The 19,160-nt window shown below is 47.2% G+C and overlaps 3 non-coding genes across 3 annotated transcripts; all 3 read left to right on the forward strand.

Moving 5' to 3' along the window:
• Window positions 1-915: 915 nt before the first annotated feature.
• Window positions 916-988, forward strand: TRNAV-AAC (transfer RNA valine (anticodon AAC)). Its single transcript has one exon. It is a non-coding gene; the product is annotated as a tRNA-Val (tRNA).
• A 4,650-nt stretch (window positions 989-5,638) lies between these two features.
• On the forward strand, window positions 5,639-5,711 carry TRNAV-AAC (transfer RNA valine (anticodon AAC)). The gene has a single exon. It is a non-coding gene; the product is annotated as a tRNA-Val (tRNA).
• A 1,870-nt stretch (window positions 5,712-7,581) lies between these two features.
• On the forward strand, window positions 7,582-7,654 carry TRNAV-AAC (transfer RNA valine (anticodon AAC)). The gene has a single exon. It is a non-coding gene; the product is annotated as a tRNA-Val (tRNA).
• The last annotated feature ends 11,506 nt before the right edge of the window (window positions 7,655-19,160 follow it).

The following is a 19,160-nucleotide window of genomic DNA, read 5'->3' on the forward strand; positions in this document are numbered from 1 at the left end:
TAAGATTTCGGTGCAAGCATTCGCTTACTTTTAGGCTTTCTTTTTGTGGCAGCATGTTCGAAGTACCGTTAAAGAAATCATCGCGGGCCGTTGTTTACCCGGGACAAGGCCGAGAGAAATCAGATATAAATGATCCCGAAATCTGGTCTGACGTGGTCAAAAGAGACCGCTGTAATTCGGATGCCGCGATAGTCTTCGTTTCGTCGTCTAGGAGGCGCTAGTTTTCCTAATGGTGCAGCCTGGAATCGAGTGTTTTTAAATATCCGGGACCTCGAACGGCGCGACCGGTTGCAGAAGTAGGGCACTGCCGGAGAGTTCGATGGACGGCAGCTCCCTCGTACTCGACATCCAGCTGTGCTTGTGGTGTAGTGTATAATTTCTGAGACCTGGAAAGGAAAGGAAAGGAAGCAGTTATTTCTACCTTGGGGATCACATTGTTTAATTTGTAAACAACCAGAAACAATAGACCACGTTTTTTTGCACTGTTGGGAGGGGGTATACTTTTGGGACATCTTGCAACGGACTTTAAAAAAGGAATTTCCGCTCGACGCTCATGGTATTCGGTACTTGCCTGTAGAGAGTGAGGATGGGACACCATTCGACCTCATTATGCTAATGGGCCTCCATTGTATTTGGCGCTCCAGAATGGCAGGATATCATTGCGATCCTGATGCACGGCCAGCACGGATCTATTTTCGGGAGTGCATGCATAAGTATATTGAAGTTCAGAAACTTGCTCCTGAAGCTCCCGAGTGGCTCGAAAGAGTCGAGCCTTTGGTGACGCTTAAGGAGTTTTAATATGATGAAGCAACGCACCCCCAGGCGGATAGTGTTGTTAATTATTGCTCATTGCGCTCTGTAAGTGTATTTGTGTACTGTGGTTCTTGCCGAAGTCAGGCAATAAATAAAAAAAAAGTGCTTGTGGTGTAGTGGTTATCACATCCGCCTAACACGCGGAAGGTCCCAGGTTCGATCCCTGGCAGGCACACGTTCTTTTTTATTCTTGCTCCGCAGTCATGCAGCTACTGTAATGTTTAACAGCCGGAAGATGCATTTGTACAGAACTTTGGGCCAATTGGTATCGATACATCTTGAAACGTAGCAGCACAAAAAAACAGGGAAAAAATAGACACAGGTACGACAGCAGCACAAAAAAACGGGGACAAAATAGACACAGGTACGACACGACATATGCTGTCGTACCTGTGTCTATTTTGTCCCCGTTTTTTCGTGCTGCTACGTTTTCAAGATGGATCAATACCAACTGGCCCAAACTTCGGTGCTTTTGCATAGTATTTCTTCTACAAAGGGCAGCTTATGTCCTGTCGTACCTGTGTCTATGTTGTCCCCGTTTTTTCGTGCTGCTACGTTTTCAAGATGCATTTGGGATATGAGGCACGTTGTAGTGCAGAACTCCAGATTAATTAATACCATCTGCACCTCTTAACATGCGCTGTCTTCATGCAGCGCGCAGGCGTTTTTGTATTTCACTGCCACTGAAATATGGCCGCCGCGGCTGGTATCGAAGATTTCACCTCGAGGTCATCGCCCGAACGCCAAACGCATTGAACCACCGCGGCATCTCGTAGTGTTGATACATTAATATCGAGTAAAGGATTCATAATTGTCGGGCTAATTTGCCAAAAACTCCTCCACTACGTAAAAGGACAAATATTCTGCTTTTGTCAAGAGCAGAGCGTCTGCGAAGTATACTTTACTCGAAACACCTTCTTAGGCGGTGGACATTTTCGCTCCCGTTTCGAAAAGTACAGAGCTTTTCGATTTTAACTCGATTTACCGGAACTTCGTTCGACAGCAGCTTCCTTGTACTGTGCCCTCAGCTGTTCTTATGGTGTAGTTCCGGCGGATGGAGGTGTAATGAAGGGCGCATTCTGTAATCACTTCAAGATATGCTGGGTCATTCGCGAAAAGCCGAAAGGGGCTTCCATAGTGGATTCTTACCACTTATGCCGAAACTTGACGAAGAAGTCAAAACACTGCTTGAACAGACCATTTCCGTGAAAGTAGAGGACGCTACAGATGCGTTGCCAGCCGGTAAATCTCCTGGCCCTGACGGCCTGGGAGCAGCTTTCCACAAAACTTTCAAAATTTCCATGGCCTAGATTCTGCAAAAAGTTGTCGTTGAAAATTATGAGAAAAAACGTGTTTCGCTGTCCTTCCCAACTTCGCACATAGTGTTTATTCCTAAAACACATGATCCTGAAATGCGCCTGTTGGTTGGGTATTATCGCCCGATAAGCCTCACTAACGTCGGCTAAAATATTTTCATGAAGATTTTGGTGAAAATATTGCAGGGTGTGATAACTTTGCTTGTAGGCACGCACCAAACGCGTGGCATAAAAGGTCGAAGTATTGCGAGTAACATACACGTAGCGCGGCCCATACTACAATACTACGAATCTTTTGATGACCGAGTGGCGGTGATACAACGAGATCTGGCAAAAGCCTTTGACCGTGTTTCTCACCGTGTCCTGTTTGCCGTATTAGAACATGCAAATGTTGGTCAAATAATAATAGAGGGTGTTGGATTGGCAGACGCAAAGTGTACGACTCGGATTGTTGTGAACGGCGAACTGACTGACAGCCTGAAGGCGCAATCTTCTGTAAGGCAGGGTTTCCCCCGTCGCCATTGTTCTTCGCGGCCTATCTTGAACCACTTTGCTTGGCCATCCGGAATAATGAATAAGTTATATTCGACAGGTCTAGCAAAAGAACAGCAGTTCGCAATCAATGGCGCGGTGCTGGAAGTAGTGAGAGAATATGTCTATTTAGGGCAGGTAGTGACAGCTGATCCGGATCATGTGAGGGAAATAACTAGAAGAATAAGAATGGGGTGGAGCGCATAGGGCAGGTTCTCTCAGATCATGAATGGCAGTTTACCAATATCCCTCAAGAGAAAAGTATACAACAGCTGTATCTTACCAGCACTCACCTATGGGGCAGAAACGTGGAGGCTAACAAAGAGGGTTCAGCTTAAGTTAAGGACAACGCAGCGAGCTGTGAAAAGAAAATGATAGGTGTAACGTTAAGCGATTGGAATGACATCCTAGATGAAATCAAGAGGAAGAAGTGGGCTTGGGCAGGGCATGTTATGCGAAGGGAAGATAACCGCTGCTCCTTAAGGGTAACGGAGTGGATTCCAAGAAAAGGAAAGCGTAGCAAGGGGGCGGCAGAAAGTTAGGTGGGCGAGTGAGATTAAGAAATTTGCGGGAACACGGTGGCCGCAACTGGCGAAGGACAGGGTTAATTGGAGAGACATGGGAGAGGCTTTTGCCCTGCAGTGGGCGTAGTCAGGGTGATGATCATTATGATGATGAACGAGTTTCAGGCTACAATCGGCGCACGTAAAAATCGTGGCTTGTGCTGATGACATCCCTGTCTTTTGTGCAAATAGAGAAAGTATTTGTGAGGCCACGAAGATAGTACACATATTTTGTAGCTGCACAGGGGCCCAGAAGAACTGGGAAAAAAGCAACGGGTTCTGGCACGGTAACTGGGATGTAACGCCTAAGCACTATTCTCGGATGCGCTGCTCCACCACTCCAGTGTCGTATTTAGGAGCACCCTTTGACTCTTACCGGGACCCAGATCCGTACTGGCATAACCAAGTATCCAGGGCCAAAGAAAGGATTATGCATGGCAAGAAAGACAATTATCCATGTTTTCGTATGCGACTATATGTAACCTGTTCATTATTGCTAAAGTGTGGTTCATCATTCATCACATGATGAATGTGCTCAGCGCTTCCCGGGGCAAGCGTTCAAAAAATGCATCGCGTTCTGGCCTTTTTATTTAGACTTCGAATTGCGAAGGACGAGTAGAAGAAACTTACTTCTTCCTGTAAAGAGAGGTGAGCTAGGCCTTACGCACTTATTTTTGAGGCAAGTTGTCTAGCCTTTCATCAAAACGATGTGTTCCTCCGAACCGTAATGGATGTTCGGCTTGGTCGACTTCTACCTGGCTTCCTTGTATGTTCTCTAAATGTAAATGGTGCGGTAAAAGAATACCTTCAAGAAGTTGTCCTCGCGTACAAAATGCTGCATGTTCGGTTTCCCATCGAGTATTTGTGTTATGTCAAGAAAAAAAATTGTACGCCGTCTTAGTGGACACAATGCTCCCTCTACCGATATACCGTTTACCACACTATGCAGGCCCAGTAGTCGATGAACTTAAAAAAGTTAAGAAGATGCCAATATTAATATCGATCAAATCCTTATTCTTTAAACTCCACACTAATACCTTATCGGTGAAAACATGGATGCACGATAAAGGTCTTTACGTCCCTTGGTCGAAGAATTCTTTCCTGTACCACAAACCTGAAACCTTTGAACATGCGTTTCTGGACTGTTGGGACACCATTTTTTTTCTGGGATGTTCTTCAGAGAACTTTGAAAAAAATAACTACCACCAGATGCATATGGCATAAGATTTTTACCCTTTCACGAAACAGATGATTCTCCATTTCATGCAATAATGCTCCTAGCCCTTCACAGCTTGTGGAAAGCCATAATGGAGTTTAACAATGCAGATGTACAAGCGAAACTTGTGCGGGAACATTTCATTCAACATGTTGTGCGGTTCAGGGAATTGTTTAAGGCACTTCCTGAACAGCCGTAATGGATTGGTGTAATTGACGGTTTGGTAATACTGAAAAAAATTAGCATACCGTGTCAGGCAAAGATGTGCTGGCACGTTTTTTATCGTTCATCGTGTCTGTTTCGGATGTCGAAGTCGGCAATAGAGAAAAAAATGCTTGTGGTGTAGTGGTAACCACATCCGCTAAACACGCGGAAGGTCCCAGGTTCGATCCATGGCAGGCACATGTCTTTTTTTCTTGCTCCACCGTCATGCTGCTAGTACATTGTAAATTGCGGTGTTGAATGCCCCGCAGCTACATTCGGGCTACGAGGGGAGCTGCAGTATAAGCCTCCAAGACTGATTTAGAGCACCTGGACTTCTTTACCGCGCGTTAACACAACGCAGTGCACTGAAGTTTTGTATTTCATTGGCATTGAAATACGGCCGCCGCGGTCGGTATCGAACGCGTGACCTCAAGATCAGCAGCAGAAAGCCAGAGCCACTGAGCCACCGCACCGGGTTAGTTATGCCGGTGGTGTCTAAACTACATTATTTAGTAAAAGGCTTTTGATTATCATGAATAATATAATAAGAATTCCTGCACCACCTAGAAGAGTAAAGCGTCCGTCAAGTAGTTTGCCCAAAACGGCTCCCTCCATTTTTTTTTTTTTCATATAACAATTAGTCTATTACAACGCAGAACCTGACGGTTTTAATTGCGCGTCTCAGTAGTAAGCGGTTTCAGACCACCTAACCAATTGCAAAAAGTTCATTGCACTGTCAACTCCGTCGAAGCCCACTTCAAAACTGTACCGAAGCAGTCGAATGGTTGTTCATCTAAGAGACGTGTATGCCCAGACTGAGTACGAACCGGAGTGGCACTCACTATTAGTGATGTGCTCTGCATTGCCTCTTTTCTAGTGCATGGTCTTTTCAATATGTATTGTTTAACACTGTTTTCATAATGGCTTGTATATAGTTCATGTACATAGAACATTACATCACTGTAATAAATACCATGTTGAAGAAAAAAAAAGCTGTGCCTGTGGTATAGTGGTCATCATATCCGCCTAACACGCGGAAGGCCCCATGTTCGATTCCTGGCAGGCACATGATATTTTTGTTACTTTCATACTTAGATCACAACATTTGTGGTTAGTTTCTGAAACCACACAAGCGTGTTATCCTAAAAGCCATTTTATTTAGAATTTCGTCTGATCACGTTTAGTTGCTCACATGAAGTAATAAAAGAAACAGCAAAAAAATAGCCAAGAATAGACGCGAATCATTTTAAGGATTGCAAACCGTAAGTGAGGATCAATTCGATAAAGGGTAGAGGTTATATAATTAGGCTGAAACCGCACTTTTTCGCTCATACTTCTTCTGGACTGTCTCCAGTTCGTCGCAAAATAACCGCTTCGAACAAAGAGTTGAACAGTGTTCAATAGCAGGACCTATGGCTTTTGTATAGACTCTCTAAATAACGTACTGATCTTGTCCGGCATAGGGGCTCCATTATTTCGGAAGGATCTCATCGTATGGTCTATTTAATCATCTGTGTAAAGTATCTGTACTTAAGAGCTGCCGTAGTCTTTTATTTAAATGTGTGTGTGTGTCTGTAATTTTAGAGTTATTTATCTCTGTGCACTAAAATGAATCTAGAACGTGCTGGACACATTCATCAAGTGTACTTACGTGCTATACATCTACCATAATAAGGCTCCCTCTTTTTGAATAATATTTAGCTGTTTTCTAGCAATATTGTACGGAAGAGCAAAAATATTACTGCCAAATTTCTTCCGTACGTTATCCCACACTAGCAGTGGAACGTGCACAGGCATTTGAGCTGGAAGTGCGCGTAACAGTGCAAAAATGTTCATATAATAGGCGTTGCTGGTTAGGCTAGGCTAGATAGGCTATTTAAATGTCGAGGGAAAAGTGTAACTCGAATTGGTCAATTCTCTTGCAGTGCCGCAAGCCATTCAGAAATGCTGATCTTAGTCCGAAAGCCCTCTTTAGATAAGTCAACTCGTAGCATGATCTCCGAAAGTTTGTATGCTTACGGTGTTTGTGGGTTTGTGCCAAGTGAAGGTATTATGTAGAACGAAATGACATAAACATCCACAAATGGAATTCGAATCCGCGGCGACCCGAACAGATCAGCTTCTCAGGGCGCTGCGCGAGATCAGTAGGCTACGGCCGCCGCCGAACACGCAGTGTGGTAAACTGCTGCACACTCTCGCGCTGTGCATTGCACATCTTCTCCATCCGATACTCCTAATACCAATATCAAACTAATATTCGTGCTTTGACTTATGTGGCAGTACTGACAGAAAGATACGCGCTACACACGATGCCATGAACAACGTTGTCACAGATAAAAGGCACTAACGCAATACGCGTTGGCAACATTGCTTCAGAATCACGGCAATGCAGCATAGGACGCCGGCGTACTACATTTGATAAATTCGCATTGACGATGAAAAAACTGAACACGCGCATAACTGGCTCATCGGGTCAGTGGAAACCTCAATCACACTTTCGGTTACGTGGCGGTGGTGTCCACTCGAGAAAAACTGCTTTCCCACAGTACATCATGCTTAAAAATGCTAAACAGTCAGAAAGCTTTCTTCTGACAGAAAGTTTCGAAAAGATATCAGCTGGCGTTGTACTGTCATTTACTTCCGTATGTCACAATCGCAAGGTGTTTTTTTTCGTCACTCTTAAGTAATAACGTTAGAATTACATTCTGTCAACAAACATTACTTTGGAGATTATGTAGTGAGTCTGGCGATCGCTTAAAGCACGCCCGTGCTTCGAGGCCTGCTAGCTCATTAGTAGTCGAGTAGGGCTTCGAGCGAACCACTGCGGCATAGAGAATATGCGGCAAAGCATTTCCCTTCCAAGACAGCAACCGGTTCCACTGCGCTTTTCCTCCGACCTCCCTCTTGACGCTGGCATTGTTATAAGCGCAGAACGGCTGTGCTTGTGGTGTAGTGGTTATCACATCCGCCTAACACGCGGAAGGTCCCAGGTTCGATCCCTGGCAGGCACAGGAACGAAATTTTTTGTCACAGTGCCTACAAACTGCATTTACATTTAGGTCTAGTAGTTTATTCCCTTCTGGCACGTGCGCCAACTAACTCGATAACAAACGTTCGTGAAACATTTTATTCCGGTTATTTTCATGGCTCTTAAGGTGGGATCAGTAAAAGGGATTAGATGAAGCAAATTACAAGCGGATGCCCGGCTTCGAGGACACATTCCAGATATGGCTGAAGGATGCCTCACTTAGGGTTATATTTTATCTTCTTAGGTGATCCAAATCACTTCTGAATCAAGGCTCCAAATATTGAAAGCTTTTCATTCTTTATCGTTAAGAACCATCCATTAAGACAGTTGGCGCGTGTCATTCAGTTAAATAAAATACACCGCTTGTCGGGGAAGGAGAAAGTTTCGCACTGACCTTGTTTTATGTGTCGCTTTGTAGAAGGTGTTTGGCGACTGTGCGACGCACGTGATGTGACTGAGACGGTACACTCCTTGAAGGCTGGTAGACAGAGTAGATAGACGCACTCCATCCGCCGGTCGCCAAGCACCCCAGCTCTCTTTTTCTTTCCTCACTTCCTCCCCCTGTTTGCCATCTATAACATTCGCTGCAGAACCCTAATTTTCGCAGGCTGTCCGTCCGAACAAAGCGATTAAGTTTATCCCCTCCAAAAAGGCGGTAAAAAGATTGCTTAGTTTTCATGTACATTTATTTGCCTGGTTTGGTGGCTCTGAGCCTTGATGCTGCTTTCAAGACAGACATTTTCTGCCTTCCGTATTTTCAGAAGCCCGGGACGATGAGACCTCTGATGCGGCAATTCCGAGAACGCATCTGGGTTTATCCTTGATGGTGATATTGATGCTGTCACTATAATAAATGCTTTAACTCTAAGCCGAGGTTTCACACACGGATAAAATTACCATTCTGCATTATGAAACCCAGGTTGTTCTCCTAGAGCAGCCTCTCCCGACCAATCATTAACTGACACCTGCCACTGTGGGCAGTTTGTTCGCAGTCCGATGGGTGGGCTGCAGCCTTCCACGGTGGGCAGGTTGCGGTGGCGTCACAAGGTCACGTGGGCCACTTGCTTTTTAACTCTCAACTCCGACGCCAGGTTTTCTGCATAAAGAGAGTCTTAACACTATCACGTTAATATCTTTTTTTTTTTACTTTCAGAGGGCAAAATTTATTGCTGAATTAAAGGCCTTCAAAATTGAACGTCCGCCCAGTTTTTTTAAATTTTCTTTATCGGCAGTGTAGTTCGAATTATCTGACGTCAAATATACGCGTTTCAAAGGTCGTTGAGCAGCCCCTTCCCATGTTGCATATTTATAAAGTGACTTCGCTGCACTGAGTATTGTCGCCAAAATCGCAATAACTGCTTCTAGATAAAAAAAAAACACAAATGGCATCGGTATTTGCTGCATTATATATGCAAGCGACACCATGTGTAACGCGGGAGAGCTAACTCAACGAGTTTTAAGACGCGGAGAAGCTGCGACAAATGTGGAGTCGGATGCTATAGCATTCCACTCTTAAGGTAACTTGCCCGTCCCCAAGTAGTTTATTTTCTTCTTGGATTGGGTGGGGGGGTGGCGAGACTGGCACTACTCATGTCGCCCATCCCCTCCCGTTCTCTATTAACGTCATAGCGTCAAGGGTCCCGCTGCGCAGAAAATCCGGCGTCGCCGGCGTTGTCGGTGTTGTCGACATCGTCGAAGGCATTGTAAGCGATAAACATGGTGGTTCAGGCAGCCACCCCGTAGAAGCAACCTAGATAGTCCCCCTCGGTCATGTGACCCCATGTTGTCATCACAACCTGCCCGGAGGATTGTGAGCAAACTAACCACTCTGGCAGGTGGCAGTTAAATTAATGGCTGATTGCGAGATGTTGCTCGGGAAGACCAACATGGGTCGCACAAGACCTGCAGGTGGCAGCACCTGCCATCGAAGGGCAGTGGCGCATCCCTTTAAGCGATGCAACATTGCGCATAGAGTTGTATGAGGACTCCCAGGGACATATGAATGTAAAGTCGAGAATCGCTAATTCCGCATAAATGGGTATCAACTCCCTAACACTATCAAGTCATGCCCTTAAGGCGGAGCTTAAGTGGCTCCTCCAATTTTTTTGCCTCCAGCTCCCACCGGCATACGACGAGCATCAGGAACGCTCATACCTGCACCTTACGCACATATAAGGCACCCTTCAGCACATGGTACTTACCCTTCGGGGTAGCGCAGTGGCTATGGCGTTCCGCGACTGCGTTGGGCAGGATGCACGGGTTAGAGACCCGGCCTCGGAGGCTGATACCCAGGTTGGAGAATGGGTACGAAAACGCCCGTGTACTAAACGGGTACACGTAAAGGGACACTTTCCGTAGAACTCCACTGCGGAAATAGAGCATTCATTAATGGTGCTATAAAATGCAAGTAACAACACTAGTAATGCTCTTACTACAAAATAAAATAACAACAAAAAATAAAGACGAATAATATAGTAACTGTAAAATAAAAGCAATTTGAGACAAAAAGTAATAATATTGTAACTGCAAAATAATACTAAAGTAAAAATCTAATGTTCATTCTATAATTAAGTGTGGCGTGTAATTTCGTGGGCTATAAAGTTTGGTGGGTTGATATGTGATAATGCTCTCGTGTTAAGTTTCTGACATGTATATACCTGGGGAGGTGGTGCATTTCATGGAAAGTGGTGGTGGGTGGGATTTGATATATTGATGCGTATTAATTCCTATTGTCCTAAGCGTTTTTTATTGCTGCGATGCAGTTGGAAGATGGAAATAAGCATTTAGTGTGGCACATTTTTTTTTCGGCAAATGCCGCTGAGTGTTCAGATTGGTTTTTTCCCGTTTTCGTGCCTACCGTTCCTTTCCTGCCTGCAGTTCGGGCTTTGATGTCCCTTCGGTAATGCCTCTGAAATTTGCCTGCAAAAGGAATTAAGGCGCAATCATATCATCGCCGCCACGGACCACAAACAAACACATCACCAGATATGTACGTCGTAATAAGACCTGCCATTTAAAAGACAATTATTCCCTGAACTTCGCTCTTGAAATGTGCCCGTTAGGCGCCCAAGATGCACACCCGAAGTTCGCATAAGGACACGTGCATGGGCCTGAGCATCGAGCACTGCTACCACTTAATACTGCAACCAGCCTGTACCTTTATATTTTCTTTATGCCAAACGGGAAATTTGTACGATAAAAGAAAGCCATCTACCACAGCGGTATCGAGGAGGCATGGAGATTATGAGGTTCCTAGACTATCCCAAACAAGGTTGGCCATGGGGGCTACTTTTTTTGTGGGCTCCGGGAACCTGTAGGGAGAGGAGGCGCAAGAAAAACAGCAAATGTTGCCGGGGCGAAAGCACTCTCAAGACTGGAGAGGGGCGCCCGTTGTGTGCTCGGCTGTGTTGATCTATACAACGGACGGACGGACGGACGGACGGACGGACGGACGGACGGACGGACGGACGGACGGACGGACGGACGGACGGACGGACGGACGGACGGATGGATGGATGGATGGATGGATGGATGGATGGATGGATGGATGGATGGATGGATGGATGGATGGATGGATGGATGGATAGACGGACGGACGGACGGACGGACGGACGGACGGACGGACGGACGGACGGACGGACGGACGGACGGACGGACGGACGGACGGACGGACGGACGGGCGGACGGGCGGGCGGACGGACGGACGGACGGACGGACGGACGGACGGACGGACGGACGGACGGACGGACGGACGGACGGACGGACGGACGGACGGACGGACGGACGGACGGACGGACGGACGGACGGACGGACGGACGGACGGATGGATGGATGGATGGATGGATGGATGGATGGATGGATGGATGGATGGATGGATGGATGGATGGATGGATGGATGGATGGATGGATGGATGGATGGATGGATGGATGGATGGATGGATGGATGGATGGATGGATGGATGGATGGATGGATGGATGGATGGATGGATGGATGGATGGATGGATGGATGGATGGATGGATGGATGGATGGATGGATGGATGGATGGATGGATGGATGGATGGATGGATGGATGGATGGATGGATGGATGGATGGATGGATGGATGGATGGATGGATGGATGGATGGATGGATGGATGGATGGATGGATGGATGGATGGATGGATGGATGGATGGATGGATGGATGGATGGATGGATGGATGGATGGATGGATGGATGGATGGATGGATGGATGGATGGATGGATGGATGGATGGATGGATGGATGGATGGATGGATGGATGGATGGATGGATGGATGGATGGATGGATGGATGGATGGATGGATGGATGGATGGATGGATGGATGGATGGATGGATGGATGGATGGATGGATGGATGGATGGATGGATGGATGGATGGATGGATGGATGGATGGATGGATGGATGGATGGATGGATGGATGGATGGATGGATGGATGGATGGATGGATGGATGGATGGATGGATGGATGGATGGATGGATGGATGGATGGATGGATGGATGGATGGATGGATGGATGGATGGATGGATGGATGGATGGATGGATGGATGGATGGATGGATGGATGGATGGATGGATGGATGGATGGATGGATGGATGGATGGATGGATGGATGGATGGATGGATGGATGGATGGATGGATGGATGGATGGATGGATGGATGGATGGATGGATGGATGGATGGATGGATGGATGGATGGATGGATGGATGGATGGATGGATGGATGGATGGATGGATGGATGGATGGATGGATGGATGGATGGATGGATGGATGGATGGATGGATGGATGGATGGATGGATGGATGGATGGATGGATGGATGGATGGATGGATGGATGGATGGATGGATGGATGGATGGATGGATGGATGGATGGATGGATGGATGGATGGATGGATGGATGGATGGATGGATTGAACAACCTTTATTGTCAATAAATTGGCGTTCTTCACCCTTACGGGTCACTGGGCGCCGTGGTCGATCCTTGGTCCAGGATGCCGCACTTGACTGCTGCCATCGTGGCTCGGCGCACAAGGAATCGTTGCGCTTCCTCGTCCTCGATGGCCAGCAAGTGCTCCCACTGCATCACAGTCTGGTTTATTCTTGGCTCTAAGTCTTCCTTAGGGCAGGTCCATGTGATATGTTCTAGTGTAGGTTTACCCTTACACCGCGGACATTCGTCTGCATATTGTGTAGGGAAAATCTTGTGTAGTTTGAGCAGGTGTGGGTAGGTACCGGTTTCTAGTCTGCGCCAGTCTACCACCTCCTCTTTGGTGAGCCTTTTGTGTGGGGCTGGGTAGCGTTTCCGCTGACCCCTGTAATGATCGAGTATATCTGAGTACGTGGGGGTAACTGGGTCAAAGGTGCCTGAGGTGCAAAGTGCTGAGTCTGCTCGGTTGACGTATCCTCGAGCTAACTCGTCTGCTGCCACGTTGCCCCTCATCCCCTCATGTCCCGGAACCCACACTATACTATGTTTAGAGTTTTTGTGTCTTCTCGTCGTGTGTAGAATATGATTGACGATGCTGTCGATCCTGCCTCTTGTGTAGTTTCTACATGCTTGTTTGGAGTCCGTCACTATAGTGAGGTTGTGTCCTGTTGCGTTGCCGTGCGATATTGCCAGAGCAATGGCGGTTTCTTCAGCTGCTTCTATGCTTGGGTTGTTTATCGTCCTTCTCTTCGGCGTGACGTCACAAAGCACCTGTTGCGCTCCTAGCGGAGAGCGCAGGCGTTAGGCGCCGGTGGTGGCACCGCCGCGTCACGGCAAAGGCTGAAAGTGCAAGTAGTAAAGCTTTCGCTTTAAAACAGCAAATGTTGTCGGGGCGAAAGCACTCACAAGACTGGAGAGGGACGCCCGTTGTGCGCTCGGATGAGTTGACCTTTTCCAGCCTTGGCCTCCGCGGTTGGGAGGCGGGTCGCCGCTGAATCTCTCTTCTCATGCGTGGATGCGTGCAGTCAGGACACAGTAGGAAAGCGCAGTCGAGATGCAGCTGCCATGCCAGCGAAACAAGTGTTGAAATGGTGGGCCCGGCAAACACAGCAACAAAGCGGCTATTCCACGCGCGTAGCAAAGTGACGAAAGGAGAGCTGTAGGGGCCGAAAGGGCGACAGCGTGACGCGCCAGCCAAACTAATCCACAACCGTAATCAGCTATCACTCCAAACGTGAATATGTCTATATGGAACTAACAAGAGAGTAAACTCTCCCCTAGCGCACTTCGTTTTTATTATCAGTACTTCAAATGCCCCAGGAATGTGGTGTTACATGCGAAAAAGGCAGTGCGCTATAGGGCAACTTACTCCCTTTTTAGTCCTCTTTGTTTGGAGGGTAGAGAGCGAAGCGCCGCAGTAATGCACGTCACACATCAGAAATGGTGGGAAGAGTAGCACTAAATCCCTGCTCGTCTCTGTCCCAAAACGTTAGGAGTCTCGCGGCCGAATGTTTTAATCTAAACCACGTAATTTTGTGTCATTGTTGTATCTTTCTATGACGACTCAATACTCAGCACTTTGTTCTGTCTGATCGTCGAGGCTTTAGGCGGTGCGGGCTGGGCAACATTCTTTTCATTTCTTTTTCTCTTCCCATACTAATATACGATCGTCGAGGCTTGCCTGTCACCTGTGGCCACTCAGCGACGAGAGGATGTCACAGATAATGAAGCTCATTATTAGACGGCAGTCAGATTTCGAGGAACGCAATCCATGTTGAGGTGGCGTAGTAGAGGCATTTAGCATAGCGGATACGTACTAGCGTATTGACAGAAACTTAAGCTCACAAAAAGGCGCCCACGTGACATAGACAGGACACAGGGCTAAGATGCAACTGTATCTTACTGACAGCACGGAAACATTTATAGTGAAGCCAGATGAACAGGACGAGGAGGGGAAGAAACGAACACATGGGCAAGCCGTTTCCTACCAGGGACGACCTTTCCATACCCGAGAGCTTGCCTGATGATACACTGTCGCCCTGTACTACCTTCTGACGAACCATAAGTGCTTCGACAACTTGACACATGCAATGGTCCTTGCTCTTGGCTTCAGCTGTGGACTTTCTGAATAATGGCTTGCATGTTCAGTCGGGACCATCATATCAGGGTTCCGACAACAGGGCGTTTCTTGGTGCGGCACAATGACCTTGAGTTCCTCCATACTTTCATTCAGGCATCTTAGAGCCCGCCCTATGTTTACCCACAGCAAGGCAATGGAATAAGATACACCACCTCTTCTGTGGTGTACAGAAACTTATTCAAATGTTTCCTCTTTCATCTTCTGTAGCGGCTGGTGGACGGGTTTGTCGTCTTAGTCGACAGCTTGCCTGGGACAGTGGAAACCTGCCTCACAATTGCTGTACTGGCAACCCCACTGGGCTTGTGTTTCGCACCAGCAACAAACTCCCACCCGGTCTCCTTGCAAAACTTTGGTTGCCACCTCCCTGCCCCTCGATCCACGCAGACTTCGAAAAGCGGCTTTGCAGCCCACTTCTGCTAGGAGCTGCAGCCACTTCCCTGAGCTCCCGTTCCGGCTGACTCTCATTGGCCACCCATCCACTCGCCACCACTTGTGCCACCTCCTCCGCCAGTTCTCCCGGTTGCCACTCAACAAGCCGCTCCCGTGGAACTCCACATCACCGCCGTATACCTTCACTTAAGGCTCGTGAGGAGTCACGCGTGGACGGTTCACTCTTCTGCCCGCCTTTGGTACCGTCCATAGCCTCTGCCCCCGCTTCTTACACGGGTTTCCGCAATGGTTTCCACCGGACACTAAGCCCAGGTTGCTCGGCGTTCCCCTCTTTCACGGGTTCCGACACACCTCTCATGCCCTCTCCGGCCTCGAGTGACGCCTCACGTCCGGCAGACGTTCGCCCTTTCTCGGCTTCGGCAGCATCCGCCAGTCTTTCTGCACCCGGGCATGGACGCCGATCCTGTCCTTGGCAGATCTCGTTGTCCGGCTAACGTTACCAGTGCTGTCACTATCATATTGAACACGGAGGCCTCCAAATCCTGCAGCGACTTTTCAACACGCGCATCCATCTACACTGCCCGCCGCAACCCACATTCAAGTGTTCTTGCACCTGCCGCCTCTTGATTTGTCAGTGCGCCAAGGCGAGGAAGCTGACTGGGTTCCCCGGGAGGCGAACCAATTTTCCCACGGCAAGGATGCGCCGGCTCCTTCGCCAAAGAAGATTTCGCTTATCTCCCCGCTTTACATTCAAGTCTGCTGCGCGGTGGCTTACTTGCCAAGGTGTAGTCGGAGGGAGGTGAACAAGGTAGCAGTGTCACAAGGCAGGTGTTATGGCAGGTGTTGCCATGTCCTCCTTTCACTTTTGCATGAAATTGCACTAACTCCAACAGCCACCTTAACCTAGCAGACCAGTGCAGCTTCGGAAGACATCATGCCAGCGCACATATCATCATTTGGCCTAATTACCCATATCGACTGACATTTTTTTTTTCTTTTCAATCTGCCCGCCTTACATTCTTTAAGTTCCTGGTGCGCCCAAGGGAATGCAGCTGCCGTATTCGACCTTTTGTGCGATAGCTTTAGAACCTGTTGTTCTCCATGCCTCCTCGCTACCTCTGTGGTAGACGGCATTTTTCTTATCGCGCGAATTCGAATTTTGGACTAACAAAAAGGAAAAAGGTATTGAATGCCAACAGAGTTCGATGCTGCGGCTCATGTGTCCGCATATGAATATTTGGTGGGCGGCTTGGGAGCCTAACGGCTATATTTCGAGCGCGAGCAGTTTCACCCATAATTGTCCCGGTAATGGCAGGTCTTTTTACGACATGACTTTCTGGTGATGTAGTGATTTTTGGTCCATGGTGGGGATCATGTGATTCCCTCTCAATTCCCAGATCGTTTCCATAGAAATTGCAGAGGCAATCCCGAAAGCAGAACAGAGCCCCAACTGCAGTCAGAAAAGGAACGGTAAACAATTTCATTCAGACTAGTATGAAATGAAACAGCAAGAATGGGTTGAGGTACGACAAAGGAAAAAGTGTAAGCTGCTGCGGGCCGATCTGAAGACTCACTGGGAATGGCAGAAAAAAAAATTGCAGCACTAAGTGTTCATTTCCCTCTTCCAAGTGCCACGCACAAATAAAAACGCTGTCTACAATAGCAAGTAATACGCACCAATAAATCAAATCCTGCCCACCACCACTTTCCACGAAATGCACCACCTCCCCAGGTATACACATGAGAGAAACTTAATATGAGAACATAATCACATATCAACTCCCCAAACTTTGTAGCTCACGAAATTACACGCCACACTTAACTATAGAACGAACATTATAGGTTTACTTTAATATCATTTTGAACTTACGTTGTTATTACTTTTTATCTTAAATTGCTTTTATTTTATAGCTACAGTATTAATTGTTTTTATTTTGCGTTGTTATTTTATTTTGTAGTCAGAGCATTACTAGTAGTGTTGCTTGTATTTTATAGCACTATTGTTGAATGCTCTACTTCCGCAGTGGAGTTCTACGGAAAGTGTCCCTTTACGTGTACCCGTTTAGTACACGGCCGTTTTCGTACCCATTCTTCAACCTGGGTATCAGCCTCTGAGGCCGGGTCTCTAACCCATGCATCCTGCCCAGCACAGTCGCGGAACGCCGTAGCCACTGCGCTACCACGAAGGGTAAGTACCATGTGCCAAAGGGCGCCTTATGTGCATGCAAGGTCTAACGATGAGAGCTTTGGTGCTCGTCGTATGCCAATTAATGGCAGGCATAGAGGATGAGTCAAGAATAGAGGATGAGAGGGGAGGTCCGGCATAAGTGGACCTCTCCCTCCCCCCCCCCCCCCCCTTGAAAAACGCGCAATATAAAGTGCACTTACGAAGAGTGTCACTCGCTAAAAGTGCACTCTAGCACAGCTAAACGGCGTAACATAAGTGCACTCGCCAAAGTGCGCACTTATGTCGGAGTGCGTTCACAGAACGCACTTTCAGAGCTGAGGGCGTAGCCTCGCCAGCAGCGACTTCAAAGGCACAATATGTATAGTGCATCAAAAGTACTTACAACTTTATTCTATATGCTATAACACTGTTTTAATGAAAAAAATAGTTCGTTATAGCTACAACCGAAGCAACAAAACAAATAAACGAGATCAGATGCATCATCGCCGCCCGCCACCAACTTGTTTGTTTCCGCAATTCTGGATAGTCTTGGCTGGTCTCGGCTATTTTTCTATTTCTATTTTTTTTCGATCGTTAAAAACTGCTGAACCTCGTTTTATTTGCGCTGTCACGTTAAGCAGTCAATTATTATGAGTCCTTTTTCTTTTCCGTCGACCTCTTCAGGAATTCCGCTCATTTTCTGACGCCATTTTTTTTTTTTTGCTACGAGTGCACTTTGCTTTCCCGTTTAGCACTGCGTAGCCCACAGTGTCACTCGGAATGCCGAAGCGCACTCCCCGTAAGTGCACTTGACTTGTGCGCTTGACAGGGGTATAGTTTCTGGGTCCCTTAGCGAGTTTCGCACTCCCCTCCCCATCCCGAGAAAAACAAAATGGGTGGTTAAGCTATGAGCCACTACCCCGTCAGGCGGCAGTTTTAAACGCAGCTAGTTTTGAGGATTAGGTTGCTCTTCACGAGCAACCTCTCACGACCAATCATTAATGCAATCGCCACATGTCGTGGTGGGCAGGTTATGGATACGTCACAAGGTCAGGAGACCAATATGACCCCCTAGTTGGCTCCTCTGGGGAATTTTCGCTCACGCTGCCGGCGCCGACGACAACTTAAAATTTACTTCTTCCTTCTCAACCCAGGAAACGATAAAAATCCAATGCACTATAACAAACAATGCACAACAACACCGGGTGATTGTTTTAACCTTCACAGATTTGTTATGTTCGAAAACTGAGAAATATGTCTATGCAAGTGACTATACTGCAAGACGGCCGTTATGTTACGGTCTTTGTCAAAAATGTACACCACAAGGGGTTTGTTTCCGAGCCGTGTAGCGGTGATCTTTAAGCACAGCTCACAGTCCTAAGCTTGGCAGGGTTGAGGACTTGAATTATTGGTCCCTTCTTAAGATTTCGGCCCCCGAGTATGCAAGAGGAGCCGCTCTGCAGGGCTCACAAGCAGGCTGTATACTTCTGATAAAGACTGTATATGATGGAGCTCAACTAAAGGACGATGAATTAGGTAAAATTTAAGTTGCAGACTGTTTTTTCGTTTAAGATGGCAAGATTTAGTCGTGAAATTAAAGCTCCTCAACATCGAATGTTAGCCCAGTTTCTAAATTTTCTTTATGCACAATGTGGCTTCATGAGTTTGCTTTCCCGCCTTATCTATTCATAGAATGGTGTCGCTTGCATTCCTAATGCAGGAAATACAGAGATCATTATCGTATTCATGACGCACAAGCGGTTTCCGCGATTTCGGCTGCAATGCTAGGCGCAGCCGCACCACTTTATCAATATGCAATGCCGGAAAGCTAATTCAAAGAACC

The sequence above is a fragment of the Amblyomma mixtum genome, chromosome 1, assembly GCF_055824585.1.
Source record: "Amblyomma mixtum isolate Tamu chromosome 1, ASM5582458v1, whole genome shotgun sequence".
Lineage (NCBI taxonomy): Eukaryota > Metazoa > Arthropoda > Arachnida > Ixodida > Ixodidae > Amblyomma > Amblyomma mixtum.